At 37.9% G+C, this 14983-nt stretch overlaps 1 long non-coding RNA gene across 1 annotated transcript in view; it reads right to left on the bottom strand.

The window, feature by feature from the left end:
• The window catches only part of LOC133772720 (uncharacterized), a 639007-nt gene that overhangs the window by 617732 nt on the left and 6292 nt on the right, over positions 1–14983 (bottom strand). The window lies entirely within an intron of this gene.

The raw sequence follows: 14983 nt of genomic DNA on the forward strand, positions 1-14983 counted from the left end.
TGGCCACAACAGCATGGGTTAGGACAGGCCAAAGCCAGGAGACAGGAACTCCATCCATGTCTCAAATGTGGGTAGCAAAAGCCTAAGTACTTGGATCAGGTACTTACACCTGCTGTTTCCCAGGTGCATTAGCAGGAAGCTGGATCAGAAGCAGAGGAGCCAGGACTCAAACTGGCTCTACCATATGGGATGTGGGCATCTGAATTGCTGGCTTAACCCACTGTACCACAACGTCTGTACCTCTTTTTTCTTTTTTCTTGATCAGACTAGAAAGAAGATCAATACAGCATATATAGCTTCGTGGCCAGCCCAAGATTGCCAATGTTGTACTCAAACACCTTTACCTATCACCCTGCTGACAAATACATCTGTAGAAGAGGAGCACGTTCAAGTTTCAGGCATTTAGAATCTGACCCAGTTTTTAATTTAAATTATGTACTTAAAATTTTTGCTGTACATATGCATGGCCTCCTATTCAATTAGTGATGGCTGAAGGTCTTATGTAGCACTTCTATAACTCTCTCATTTAGCAGGACCTACCTGTTAAATTCCTGGCTGGTTCACAGTTTTGGTGCTCAACCCTACCAGGACTATAACCTCTGGTTTGCACTATAGAGTTATGACTTTCATTATTCTTTTCCTACAAAGATAGCTACTATTACTAGCAATACTGCTGGACATGGAATTTCTGCCCACCACTCCAAATCAAATCAGCCCCAAGAACCTCAAAGCTGCTAGTTTTATGACTAGCCCAACTGAGATAGAACCATCAGGCTAACTGATCAAAGACCTGGATGGCAATAGCATCTGAAACAATGGCGAGGTCTCCCCTGCTCTTACTGCAGTTTCAGTGACTTCTGCATTACAAAAGAAACATTCAGCAAAGTGAAGAGGCAATCCACAGAGGGAGACAATATTTGCAAACTGCACAACTGATAAAGGGTTAACATCCAAAATCTATAATAAGCTCAAGAAATTCTACAACAACAAACAAAAAAATCCAGTTAAGAAATAGGTAAAGGACTTAAACATGCAGTTTTCAAGAAAGGAAATTCAAATGGCCAACAGACACTTGGAAAAAATGCTCAGGATCACTAGCCATCAGGGAAATACAGATCAAAAACACAATGATGTTTCACCGCACCCCAGTTAGAATGGCTCTCATACAGAAATCAACAAACAACAACTGCTGGTGAGGATGTGGGGGAAAAGGAACCCTAATCCACTGTTGGTAAGAATGTAAACTGGTCCAGCCACTATGGAAGACAGTATGAAGATACTTCAGAAATATGAATGTAGACCTACCATATGATCCAGCCATCCCACTACTGGGAATTTACCCAAACCAAAATAAATCAGCATATGAAAGAGTGATCTGTATCTGCATGTTCGTTACAGCTCAATTCACAATGGCTAAGATATGGAATTAACCCAGTAGCATCAACTTAAGACTGGATAAAGAAATTATCGCATATATACACTATGGAATACTATACAGTGGTAAAAAAAAATTGAAATCTTCTCATTTGCCCCAACTGGCTGCAACAGCCAAAGCTGTGCCAATCCAAAGCCAGGAGCTTCCTCCAGGTCTCCCACATGGGTGTAGGGGCCCAAGGACCTGGGCCATCTTCCACTGCCCTCCCAGGCCATAGCAGAGAGCTGGATCACAAGTGGAGCAGCCAGGTCTCAAACCGGCACCCATATGGGATGCCAGTACTTCAGGCCAGGGTGTTAACCTGTTGCACCACAGTGCCAGCCCCAGGGCCAGGTGCCCTTAAAGTGATGGGACTAGCTGTATCATGGAGAAACAGAAAAATGTACAACAAACAGTTTTATCTATTCTGGAATTGCTGCCTTCCAACAATGTGGAGTAGGATATGGGTAAATTAACAATGACTCTACGTTCAGGATGCAGTTTCATCCTGACATCCCCCTGTGAAGCCAAGCTCTTGGATATAGACACACTGATGACATCCAAGAAAAATTCCTAGTTTATGAATACCTATTGAAAATTCTAGACCTACTGCTAAGATGTTAGAGATGCTAAAATGTTTATTTGCTGAGGAAAAACTGAAGAGAATGAAGCACCTTGATAGCCAAGGTACAGATGGAGTGCCTCAGGTGATGAGTCGCATGTTTATTGTCCTTCTGTGGTGAAGATGGAAGCCACACACACAGCACTGAGGCTCATTATGCTCTCCACTGGACTGCACTGGCAGCAAGGGGCTCTCGACATCCTATATGAGATTGTCTTCTGCAATGAAAGTCACTTTAGCAAAACCAGGGATACACTTGTCAACTTTTCAAGAGGTTCTGTAAAGACTTAAAGGGAGAAAACAAAGCTCTTCACTGCACAAAACCTCATTAGGCTTCAGACAAGTCATAAAAAGCTTTTTTTTTTTTTATTAGACTTTTTGTGGTTGTTGACTGTAGAATGTTTGTTTGCTTATATTTACATTTTTAAATCTCAGAACCATTCAAAAGGAAGTTATCTTTTGGGCTAGCTTGCTTGGAAGATATTTTGATTCATATAAACGAGATAAGCATTTTCTTTCAAGACAAGTCAGTGTGTTGTTTCTATGAAGTCTTAGACATAAAAAGAATGAAGTATTTAGGAAGAAACTTAACAAGGGAAATGAAAGACTTGTGTACTGAAAACCACAACATATTGGTTAAAAAAAAGTAAAGATGACATAAATAAATGAAAATATATTCTTTGTTCATGGATTAGAAGACCTAATATTATTAAAAATGTCCAAACAAAAACCCTGTCTCAAGAAATCTGTAGATTTAATGCTATCTCCATCAAAACTACATTGGCATTTTTTTTACAAAAGTAGAAAAGATATCCTAAAATTCATATTAAAACCAGAAAAGATGCAAATAGTCAAAGCAACACTGGGAAAAAACAAAAGTAGAAGTATCACCCTTCCTGATTTCAAAATAAATTATAAAGCTGTAGGAATCAAAACAGTACGGTATTGGCATAAAGAGAGATATTTAGACCAAAAGAACAGAACAGAGACTAGAATTAAACTCAGCCATATATGATCTTCAAAAAGGTTGCAAAAAACACAAGAGGAAAAGATAGTTCTTCAACAAATGGTAATTGGGAAATTGGATATTCATGTACAAAACAAAATGAAATTGAACACCTATCTTCTACCATATACCAAAATAAATTCAAAATATATTAAAAACAAAATATCTGAAATTTTAAAATTCTTAGAGGAAAACAAAAGTGAAAAGATTTTTTTTACATTAGTTTTGGAGATGACTTCTTGTATACAACACCAAAAGCTTAGGTAGCAGAAACAAAGCTAGAAAAGTAGAACTACATCAAACTGAAAAGCTTCTATACAACAGAGGGAAAAATCAACAGAATAAAAAGGCAGCTTATTAAATGGAGGTTAATATTTGCACACCATGTATTTGATGTTCTGTAAATATCAGTTAGGTCCATTTGGCCTAGAGTATAGTTCAAGTCTGTGGTTTCGTTATTGACTTTTTGTCTGTATTTTCAGTGCATTGTTGAAAGTGGGATTTTGAAGTCTCCTACTACTAATGTATTGCTATTTCCTCTTTCATATCTGTCAATGTCTGCTTTAAAAATGTAAGTGTTCTGATAGGTACATACACATATATAATTATTGTATCATCCTAATGAATTGATCTTTTTGTCAGAATAGAGTGGCCTTCTTTGCCCTTATAACAGTTATGAACTAAAAATCTACTTTGTTCAATACAAGAACAGCCATCCTCATCTTCCTTTGGCTACCACTTGCACAAAATATCCTATACATTCTTTCACTTTCAAGTCATATGCTTTTTAAACTCTAAAATGAGTTGCTTACAGATAGCATATAATTTGACCTGTTTTTGTCCATTCAGTGTCTTTCAGTTGGGGAGCTGATTCCATTTATATTGATAGGTAAGGGCTTACTATTTTCATTTTGTTATTTTCTAATTTGAGGTTCTAATTTTTTTGTCTAATTTGAGGTTCTCTTGTCTATTTTTATCTTGCTATTTACCTTTGTAATTTACCAGTCTTTTGTAGTGAAATGCTTTGATTCCTTTCTTTCTTTTGTGTACCTACCAGGAGTCTTTGTGTGTATGTGTGTTCTTATCATTGGGTTTACACTTTATGCTGTTTTAAGCTGGTGCTGTTAACAATTTAAACTAAACTACATGCAAAAACTCTCTACTTTTACCCTCCCCAAACACTGTTAATAATGTTATATTGTATATCTTTTCAAAAGATTTATTTATTTAAGGGAAGAGTTACACAGAGAGAGAAGGAGAGGCAGAGAGAGAGGTCCCGTGGTTCACTCCCCAATTGGCCACAATGGCCAGGGCTGCACCAAATTGAAGCCAAGAGCCAGGACCCTTCTCCAGGTCTCCCAGGCGGGTGCAGGGCCCCAAGGGCTTGGGCCATCTTCTACTGATTTCCCAGGCCATAGCAGAGAGCTGGATCAGAAGTAGAGCAGTCAGGATTCAAACCAGTGCCCATATGGGATGCCGGCACTGCAGGTGGTAGCTTTACCTGCCATGCCCAATTGTCAAATTTTTTATATTTTGTATCCATTAACAGATATTTGTATTTATGGTTATGCTTATGCTTTTGTCTTTTAGCTTTTAAACTAGAAGTGATATTTATACTCCCATCACAATATTATAGTATTCTATCATAGGTCTATATATTTACTTTTATTAGTGAATTTTACACTTTTATGTATGAATATCATCCAATTCTAATACATCCTTTTAGTATTTCTTTCAAGGCAAGTTTAGTTTTGATAAAATCCCTTAGCTTTTGTTTTCTTGCAAAAGTCTTCATTGCCTTTCATTTTTGAGGGAGAATTTTTTCCAGGCATAGTATTCTTGGTTGGCAGGTATTTTTGTTCAGTACTTTGACTATATCATCCCACTCTTTTTTGTTCTTCAATATTTCTTCTGAGAAATTTGGTGATATTATGATCACTCCCTTATATACAATAAGTTGCTTATCTTTCAAAATTCATTTCATCCTACATTTAAAATTTTTATTTATCTTTCTATTTAATTATTTATTTGAGAGAGAGAGACTGAGATCCCATTGTTGGTTCACTCCCCAGATGCTCACAAGGGCTGGGCCAGGTGGAATCAGAGTAGTAAACTCAATCCAGGTATACTACATGAGTGGTAGACATACCCACTTGAGTCATCACATTTTGTCCCACAGTGCACATTACCAATAAGTTGGAATCAGGAGTAAAGCTGGGACTTGAACCTAGGCACTCCCATATAGGATAGGTATCCTAACTGGTGTCAGAACAGCTAGGCCAAATGCCCACCGCATGTCCTTGACTTTGAACAATTTGATTAGAATGTGTCCCATTAAACTGGCCTTCAGAGAACACCCTGAAAACTCTGGGAGTGCAACGGAAGAACAAAGACCACAGACATTCTTCCCACACATACACATGAGGGAGAATTGATACCTCGCTTAGCACTGAGCTGTGCTGGCTTGGGAGAGGAAATGATGTGGGTAAAGTCAAATTGATCTTCTTCCCTATTTGAGTGAGGCTGATTTTATTTTTCTTGTCTGGGGATCATCCTTTGGAATCCCCTGAGCTTCATGAATCTAGATGTCCATTTCCCTCCCAAGATTTAGGAAATTTTCAGCCATGATTTCTTTTTTTCTTTCTTTTTTTTTTTAATTTGAAAGTTATAGTTAGAGAAGGAGAGACAGAGAAAGGGGTCATCATTCATCCACTGGTTCACTCCCCAGATGGCCACAATGGCCAGGGCTGGACCAGGCCAAAGCCAGGAGCTTGGAACTTCTTCCAGGTCTCCCACATAGCAGGGGCTCAAGCACTTTGACCGTCTTCTGCTGATTTTCTCAGGCCATTAGCAGGAAGCTGGATCAGAAATGTAGCAGCCAGGACTCATATGGGATGCTGCAACTGCAGGAGGCAGCCTTACTGGCTATGCCACAGCACTGGCCCCAACCATGATTTCTTTAAATAAGTTTTCTTTCTCTTTCTCTGCCTCTTTTTCTTCTATGTAATAGGAATATTGCTTTCCTTGGTGGTGTCCCTAATGGGATGCTATTCCCCAGGGGAGCTACAATGTTTTTAATGGATTCTAGAATTCTCATAAAAATATTTTGTTTGCTCTTTGGTTGTTAAGGAAGTCTTTCTGTAGGACAAGAAAGGCTAGGGCTTCCTATTCTGCCTTCTTCCTGATGTTACTCCCTTTAGTAGTCTCCATGACAAGTCACCGTGGCTACACTACAATCCCTAGGTAATCAAGCATTAATCTGGCTATTGATGTGAAGGCATTGTGCAGATTAATTAGAGTCCAAATCAGTTGACTTTAAGTATGGGAGGTTATCCTAGATAATCTGGAAAGAACTGAGTCACTCAGGTGAAAGTTCCTAAAAGCAAGCAAAAGTTCCCCTTAAAAAGAAGAAATTTCCGAGAACAGCAGCTTCAGCCCATGCCTAAAAGATTCCAGCCTACTCTTTCAGACAGCCTGTCCTACAAATTTTGGGCTTGTGTACGCAGCCCTCACAAGGAAAAAGCCAACTCCTTGCAATAAATGTCTTAATCAATGTATATCATCTACTGGGTCTACTTAGCTGGTTGCAACTTGGAAGGATATAATGTTGTTGTGCAATTCTTTGGTTAGAATATGTTTTATCCTCTGGACTGTAAACTTTTTAAAGATTTATTTATTTATTTATTTATTTGAGAGGCAGAGTTGCAGCATGAAGGGGAGACAGCAAGAGATCTTCTATCCACTGGTTCACTCCCCAAATGGCCACAATGGCCAGGGCTGGACCAAACTGAAGTCAGGTACCAAGAGATTCTTCCAGGTGTCCCACCTGGGTGCATGGGCCCAAACACTTGGATAGTCTTCCACTTCCCAGTCCAGGTGCATTAGCAGGGAGCTGGATCAGAAGTGGAGCAGTTGAGACCCAATTTGGCACCCATATGGGATGCCAGCACCATAGGCAGAGGCTTAACTTCCTACACTACAGCACCAGCACCAGGACTGCAATCTTCTTGAAGGCTGTTGTGGCCATCTGGGGAGTAATGAACTCTCTCTGTAGCTCTGATTTTCAAATAAATTCTTAATTAAAAAAAATACTGGCCATTATCTCTGATTGTAATGACACAAAACAAACCAAAATATAAAATCTGTAGAAATTAATAGCAAAAATCAGATGAATATTCACAACTTCCTGGAAATTAATTTCTTCTAAATAACCATTGGCTATCCAGAAAATCAAATTCAAATGACAGATTAATCAGGGATTCTTAGAAAGGAAATTAACACATATGAAAACAGGTTAAACAGAAGCTATACATAAAAATAAGTGATAGTCTCAAAAATTGAATCAAATTTTCAAAGTAAAAAAATACAGAAAAAAACAAGACAAATTCATTTTAAGACTTAGAAAATATGTTCAAAGGAAAGCAAGAAGTAGAAAGTTATGATGGTTATGTTTATAATATAGTAGATTAGAAAACAGAAAAAGAAAACTGATAGATAGTCATGGTTTAGTATTGTGAGAAATATATAATGCAATTATAATCCTTTAATAAATCTAATAAAAAGAGACTGTGACAAATATGGAAGTGATATTCATGCTTGTATTTTGTGTTCAATCCTATGCTAATAAATTTGACAATTTCAATGACAAGGAAGAAATTGAAAATCTAATTCTACTATAAAGAAAATTTTAAGTTATCATGAAATAACTTCCCCAAAAGACTGCAGAATCAGATAATGGATAGCTAGATTTATATTATGGATAAATTATTTCAGTCTTCTGAGAAATCAATAACTCCCACACAATATAAACTATTCCACAACATAACAAAATATGGAAGGCTTCTTAGTGTACCAAATAAATTAAGGCTCAGTATAGGGAATAACACTCAGAATTTCCTGGCTACATGATCTTAGAAGATTTCTCTCAAATGCAGTTTTCTCATCTATAAAAGGAGAATAGTTAAGACACAGACTTCATAAAAGTTCCATAAAACTTAAATAGTGAATATAAACCACAGCTCAGTAGATTTTCATAGATACATTGCACATTCAACAGAGCTTTTTATTTTTCTCAGCTAAAATAGCCCTGAAATAAAAACTTGTTAAATATAACTCTGAAGTCAACTACATACTAATTTAATTAATAATAACTGATACAAAAACCTAAACAAACTATAGGTTGAGTAGTCTTTATCTGAAATGCTTGGGACCAAAAGTGTGTTAGATTTTTTGACTTGGGGAGGGAGGGAGGAGTGATCTGGGGATGTACATAATAAAACAACTCGGGGATGGGACTCTAGTCTAAACATGTAATTCACTTCTGTCTCATATATACCTTATACACATATCTAGATGGCAATTTTAAACAATATTGCCAGTATACCTGCATTTGAACTGTGACCCATCACAGGAAGTCAAGTATGGAACTTTCCATTTGTGGAGCTCCAAGAGTTTTGGATTTTGGAAGATTTTTGCTTTTGAATTTTTAAGTTTAGGGATATTTAACTTGAATATGCAATCAAATTCAATAGACAATTAAGCATAAATGCAATGATGATCTAGTACTATGACATATACCAACACAATTAGTCCACCTATATAAATATACCAAAGAAGAAAAAAATAAAATATGATTATATTCAAAGATTCTACTTCTGATATCCCCTTACTAGTAAAGAAGAAACATGAGATATATCCTTAATATTGTCAAAGAAAATATAGAGCTGGAAAATAAAATGATAAAATTAGATTTTACTGGGGACTATTACAATAAGGGAAAGATCTCAGTATGGAACCTGGCTCAGTTTTGAAATCACAGTTGACAAAGGGGAGTTAACAGTCAACACTACAGTGTGTATCAGTGGGTGGAAATTTACTAAAGGGAAATGTTAAGAGCAAGGGAGGATTCTGTCTGAACTGACTCAACAGGATTTTTGCTGAAGACAGTAACAAAAGACAATGCTCTTAACATAATAAGGTATCTGATAAAAGCAAGTCACATATGCTGGTTTATGCATCCATTTATATGTATGTATGTATATTCAAGGATATGCAGTTCATATCTAAGGAGATTGGTTCTAAGACCTTCTTGAATACCAAAATCTGCAGATGCTCAAATCCTTTACATAAAATACTGTAGTATTTGTACATAGCCTACACACATTCTTCTGTATATTTAAAATCATTTCTAGAGAACTTATGTAACTCCTAATATAATATAAATGCTATGTAAATAAATGTTATACTATATTGCTTTGGGATTAATGGCAAGAAAAATTCCACACATGTTTAGTAAAGACACAATTTTTTTAAAAAGATTTTTTTTTTATTTGAATGTCAGAATTACAGAGAGAGAGGGACAGATAGAGAGATCTTCCATCCACTAATTCACCCTCCAAATCGCCACAACAGCCACAACTGGATCAGGCCAAAGCCAGGAGCTAGGAGCTTACTTGGATCTCCCACATGGGTGGCAGGGGTTCAGGTGCTTGTGCCACCTTCCACTACTTTTTCCAGGCCATTAGCAGGGATCTGGTTCAAGAGTGGAGCAGCCAGACACGAATTGGAACCCATAGGGAACGCCAGAATCAAAGACATTGGCTTTACCCACTACACCATAATGACCACTCCTGAAATATTTTGGATCTGCAGTTAGTTGAACACATGGATGCAGAACCTATGGGTACAGAACTCTGATTGCATATGTATGCATTATGTATATATACATATATACACATTTGCATATCTATATCCAAAAGGAAATATTCCAATATTAACAATATTTATCTCAGAATTATGGTATTTGACTATATCTTATCTTTGTTTTTTCTGATTTCTAAATTTTCCAGAATGAATATGTATTGTTTTTAAAATCAGAAAAAAGCCTCCTCTGTCGATACCAGCAACCCATATCAGAGCATAGATTCAAGTCCTAGCTGTTCTGCCTCCACTCCAGCTTGCTGCTAACACACCTGGAAAGGCAACAGAAGATGACACGAGTACTTAAGTCTCTGCCACCCATGTGGGAGAGCAGATTGAGTTTCTAGCTCCTGGTTTCAGTCTAACCCAAATCTGGCTATGTGGCCATTTTGGGGATAAACTAGTAGGTGTAAGATCCATCTCTCTCTCTCTCTCTCTCTCTCTCTCTCTCTCTCTCTCTCTGCCTTTCAAATCTTAAAAAATAAAATCAGAAAAAACTGCATAAATCATGTCCTGTCTACAAGAAACATCAAACTGTTTTTTCTCTCTAGGCTCACACTCAAGAGACAACACTTCTATGGCCAAATGTGAGGGGAGAAACTGCTTCCCACATACTCAGCAATTTTTCAGTAGATATCACTGGTTGTCCCATAATTCAGTACAACTCTGACACTGTCTACCTGGAGCTAGTGTCAGGTTACACAGTGAAAAGACTCAGACTCACAAGACTGCTCCCCAATTCAGAGGCCAGCTGCAAGTCAAAGGCTGAGGTTTGTGTTTCTGACTAATCTGGTATTAAACAGACTATCCACAATCTTTTTCTTGGGTTATTTTGCTAAAACAACTAAACATGATATTTATGTATGTTTACCAGTTTATTATAAAGACTGTAGAACAGTCAGATGAAGAGATGACCAGGGCAAGGTGTGGGGGAGCATAGTGTTTCCTTGCCCTTTCTGGACACAGCATGTCCACATGTTTAACAAAGCTTAACTATTCAAAAGTCTTTATAACCTTGATTTTCAGCCTTCCCAGAACTCCCCATCACTTACTTCCTGGAAGTTAGTGGATACCTGGGCTTTCTTATGACCTGCCTGTTACTTGATTAGCATAAACACAGTTGAGCTCTGAAAGGGGCCATTATGAATAACAAAAGACACCCCAGGGCACTCAGGAAATTCCAAGAGTTTTAGGTGTTCTGTGACAGGAACTGGAAAAAAGCACCAAACATGTTTCACACACAGTTGCAAAAAACAGGGGTGAGAAAAGACACCATGTGAGGACTAAAGGCTTTACTTGCTAATAGATCCCCCAGAAAATCTTGCACAAAATTTCAGAATGGAATACATAAGATTTGCAGTAAACACTGTTTATGAGAGTAAAGGAGGGAGGAAGAGAGAGACAAAGACAGAGATATCGCTACTGCTTTCCTCCCCAACTGCCTGCAGTGGCCAGTGCTACTTCAAGAACTGATTCCAAGTCTCCCATGTAGGTGGCAGAGACCCAATCACTTGAGCCATCTCTTTGAATCTGAAGTTCTGCATTAGCAGGAATTTAAGAGTTAGGAGCAGAGCAAGACAGTCTAATATGTGATACTGGTGTCTTGATTTGCAATGTTTTGAGTAATTATTCTACTATAATAAATACACTCCTTGAAACGGATTGAATTTCACCCTAATTTCTCAAGTTGAAAATTTACCCAAATCGGGGCCGGCTCTGTGGAGCAGCAGGTTAATGCCCTGGCCTGAAGCACTGGTACCCCATATGGGCGCAGGTTCAAGACCTGGCTGTTCCACTTCCAATCCAGCTCTCTGCTATGGCCTGGGAATACAGTAGAAGATGGCCCAAGTCCTTGGGCCCCTGCACCCGAGTGGGAGACCTGGAAGAAGCTCCTGGTTCCTGGCTTCGGATCAGCACAGCTCCAGCCACTGCGTCCAATTGGGGAGTGAACCATTCGATGGAAGACCTCTCTCTCTCTGCCTCTCCTCTCTTTGTGTAACTCTGACTTTCAAATAAATAAATAAATCTTTAAAAAAAAAAAAAAGAAAGAAAGAAAATTTACCCAAATCAAACTTATCTCATAACCCCACTAACACTACTAACCTCACAGGCTACCACACTGATTGTAAAGGCACAGTGCCTTTACAAGTGTACCTGGAACAACAGTCAGGCAAACTTATAGGAAATGAGGTTCCTTTAAAGAGAGAAGTTAGGAGCATCCCTATCTTTCATCTTATTCTCTCTGGCTCTCTTACTTCCTATCTGCAGAAGGTTGACCCAGAACACTGAGAAAGTCTGAAAGCTAAAGGCAGTGCAGCCTCTCCCAGCTCCACCCAGAAATGCAAATTTCCTATCTGGGAAAACATATTGGCTCATGGGAAAAACTGACCCTAATCAAGAAAGCATAGCAGTTACAACACTCTCATTGGATTGTAGCCCATATTCCAGCAGTAGTCAGTTACTAGATATCCTGCTTGCCTGCTGCTCAGTACATGGCAGCAGTAGTCAACTTGTAGCCATCCTGCTTTTCTGGTGCAAAGTTCAATAAATCTAACTCTGCTCACTTTCAGACTGCTATTGTGTGATTTCTTTCACTACTGGTCAAAATGGGCCTTAACTGGTGGTTTCTTGTGACATTATCCTGATATATTTTCTGTTCCTTTTGGAGTATGGGCCTCCAGTTTCATTCACCACTCAATGTTCAAGCTTCACCTTTCTACATACCTACTACAAGGGATGACAACTGCATGGACTAAAAGTACTATGACCACCAAACCCAGACCCACCTGAATTTCAGTTCTTTCCTCAAGGTCAGTTCTGACACTAGACAAGAACTACAAACAAAGGTTCCAGCAAGTAATATTTTAGTAAGTGGTTAACAACCAGCTTCTAAGGAAAATAATACATGTAGATATACCATACACCCCTATATTTAGTATAAATTTTCAGTAATATGAAGGATGCCGAGCACAAAATTTTCAATTAATAAGATATACAATATTCTGTACAGCTTAATTAAATCTCACAGAATGCTCTTGCTGGTGTTCAGTAAACTTGCATGCACAGCCATTCTGGCTGCAATTGATGAGTGAGAGTGTAGCTCTGACATGAATGCTGGCTGATATATTCCTTTACGTTAATGAGAAAGTAGAAAGATGTACATAGGACTTCAGTATTTCATCAATGATCTGAATGATTTCTTTTCTCCATCAGAGAATTGTTTTTGAATACTGGAAAAATATTTTCTAATTTTTTGTGCTATTTACACTGTACTGATAACATATAGTCAAGGCACATTTGTTTGTTCAGCCTGCATTTTTTCCCATCATGTTGTAGACAATGAACAAATAATAAGCCAAATCTTGATTTGTAGGATTCAACAATTTCCCATGCCTTATTTCAGGCTACCAAGGTGACATCAGTGAATGCAGAGCTGAGAAGAAAGATACATAATGACTGTAGAAGAGCAGGCTATTTCTCCAAACAGACACAAATAAACTGAAAGTATAGCCAACAGTAAAATGGAGCAATTATTGTGAAGTGGTGAGTTTTGAATATTAATTTTTTAAAGTACAATTCATTTAGTTATTCGTAATAATGGCTTTCAAAATTCTTGAAATGGTATTTTCATGAGCCAACCATTGACCCCAACTCCCTAAAAGGTGGATTTCAACATTATCACATACTTATAAAGGAAACTGTAGCACACATGCATCTGTGAATAACCTGAACATCTGCCATTTTTCTCATATGTTCCTTGGAGAACAAGAAAAATATTACAGAGGCCCAGGGAAATGACCTGGAAATTTGGGTCATTTTGGCTACATGAGGCCTGATTCAAGCAGCAGACCCCTAACAGAGCCTAGAGCCCTAGCTCTCATGACTAAATACCTACAAAAGGGAATCTAAGGTAGGAATTTGCTGAAGGATCATGGGACATCATTTGGAACTGTCCTGTTACAACAGACAAACAGAAGAAGCTGGAAAAGCTCGTCTCCACTTTGAGTGTAGCTGAATCACTGTTTTTATGCATTAACACTAGATTCTGGTTAAGTAGGGACAATACTTGAACATGATAATTATCATTTACGAAGTGCTTATTCTGTGTCATGTGCCATGTTAAATGCTGTACATACATCATTTCTTTAACCTTTAAAACAACTCTGGGTTGTAAGGATCATTATTCCATATTATTATTTCTACAAGAAAAATGAGACACAGAGCAATTGGGAAATTTGCCAATATCACACACTCAACAAGTGATAAAATAGGATTTGAACTTGCTGTGTACCTCCAAAGCTGAGGTTTTGCTATACCACCTCCAGGGTCATTGAAAACCCATTAATTAAAAACTTGGAAGGTAGTTCATTCTTTAACATTCCTCATTTTTCCAACTGTCCCTGGTATACTGCTATTTTCTGCTGAAATAATAAGATCCCTTTTCACTATCAAAAGTGTCATAGTTTGTGTGTTGACATGGCACCCCACATATAGAAGAAGCTGTTCTGTGTGTAAGTAGGAGTTGAGTCAAGCTGTTTCTGCCATGGTCTCAGTGGCAGCATTACAAAACCAGGGTTCTATTCTGCTCATATCACAGTCTGCACAGCCACATCTCCAGGGTCCCTCTGCATTCATGTGCATGTATAAGGGGGACAATTTCAGTAACCAGAATTTGGGGTCATGTTCTTTCACCTCTCCAATTACTTCCACTGATTTTTAATACTCAAAATCATCTTTAATGAATGACTCGCCCAGACCTGACCTGGCATGAAGACATAATTCTGACAGTATAGAATGTATTTCTGAGAAACTACCCCCATGCCAAACTTGAAAAGTACAAGTTTTCACTCCCAAGAAACTCAGCAGATGCCTGCAAAAGGAGCAGTCCTCAAAATAACTGAGTTATTGAAAAATTACTTACATTAATGACAAACATCTTCACAACTTTAAATTATGTTGTGTAGCCTTAATTCAACTCAGATGTTCAGAAATAGGGCAGTTCTTCTGAAAGCAGCAAAAGAAATAATCTCTAAGATATATAAAAGTAATGCTTTTTGGTCTTTCCTAATAGAAAACTATTTTTTCTGCTCTTAAAGTAAGTTCATTACTCGTTTTCTTACAAGCTTTAAGAAAAAAATCCACAAAATATCAGCCTAAATAGAAAACCCAGTTCTCTTTCTAACATTGCCTGGAGCAGTAATCTAGGTCAGAACACTTGTGAGTCAGCGTATGTGTATGAGTG

Source organism: Lepus europaeus, chromosome 13 (genome assembly GCF_033115175.1).
Source record: "Lepus europaeus isolate LE1 chromosome 13, mLepTim1.pri, whole genome shotgun sequence".
Lineage (NCBI taxonomy): Eukaryota > Metazoa > Chordata > Mammalia > Lagomorpha > Leporidae > Lepus > Lepus europaeus.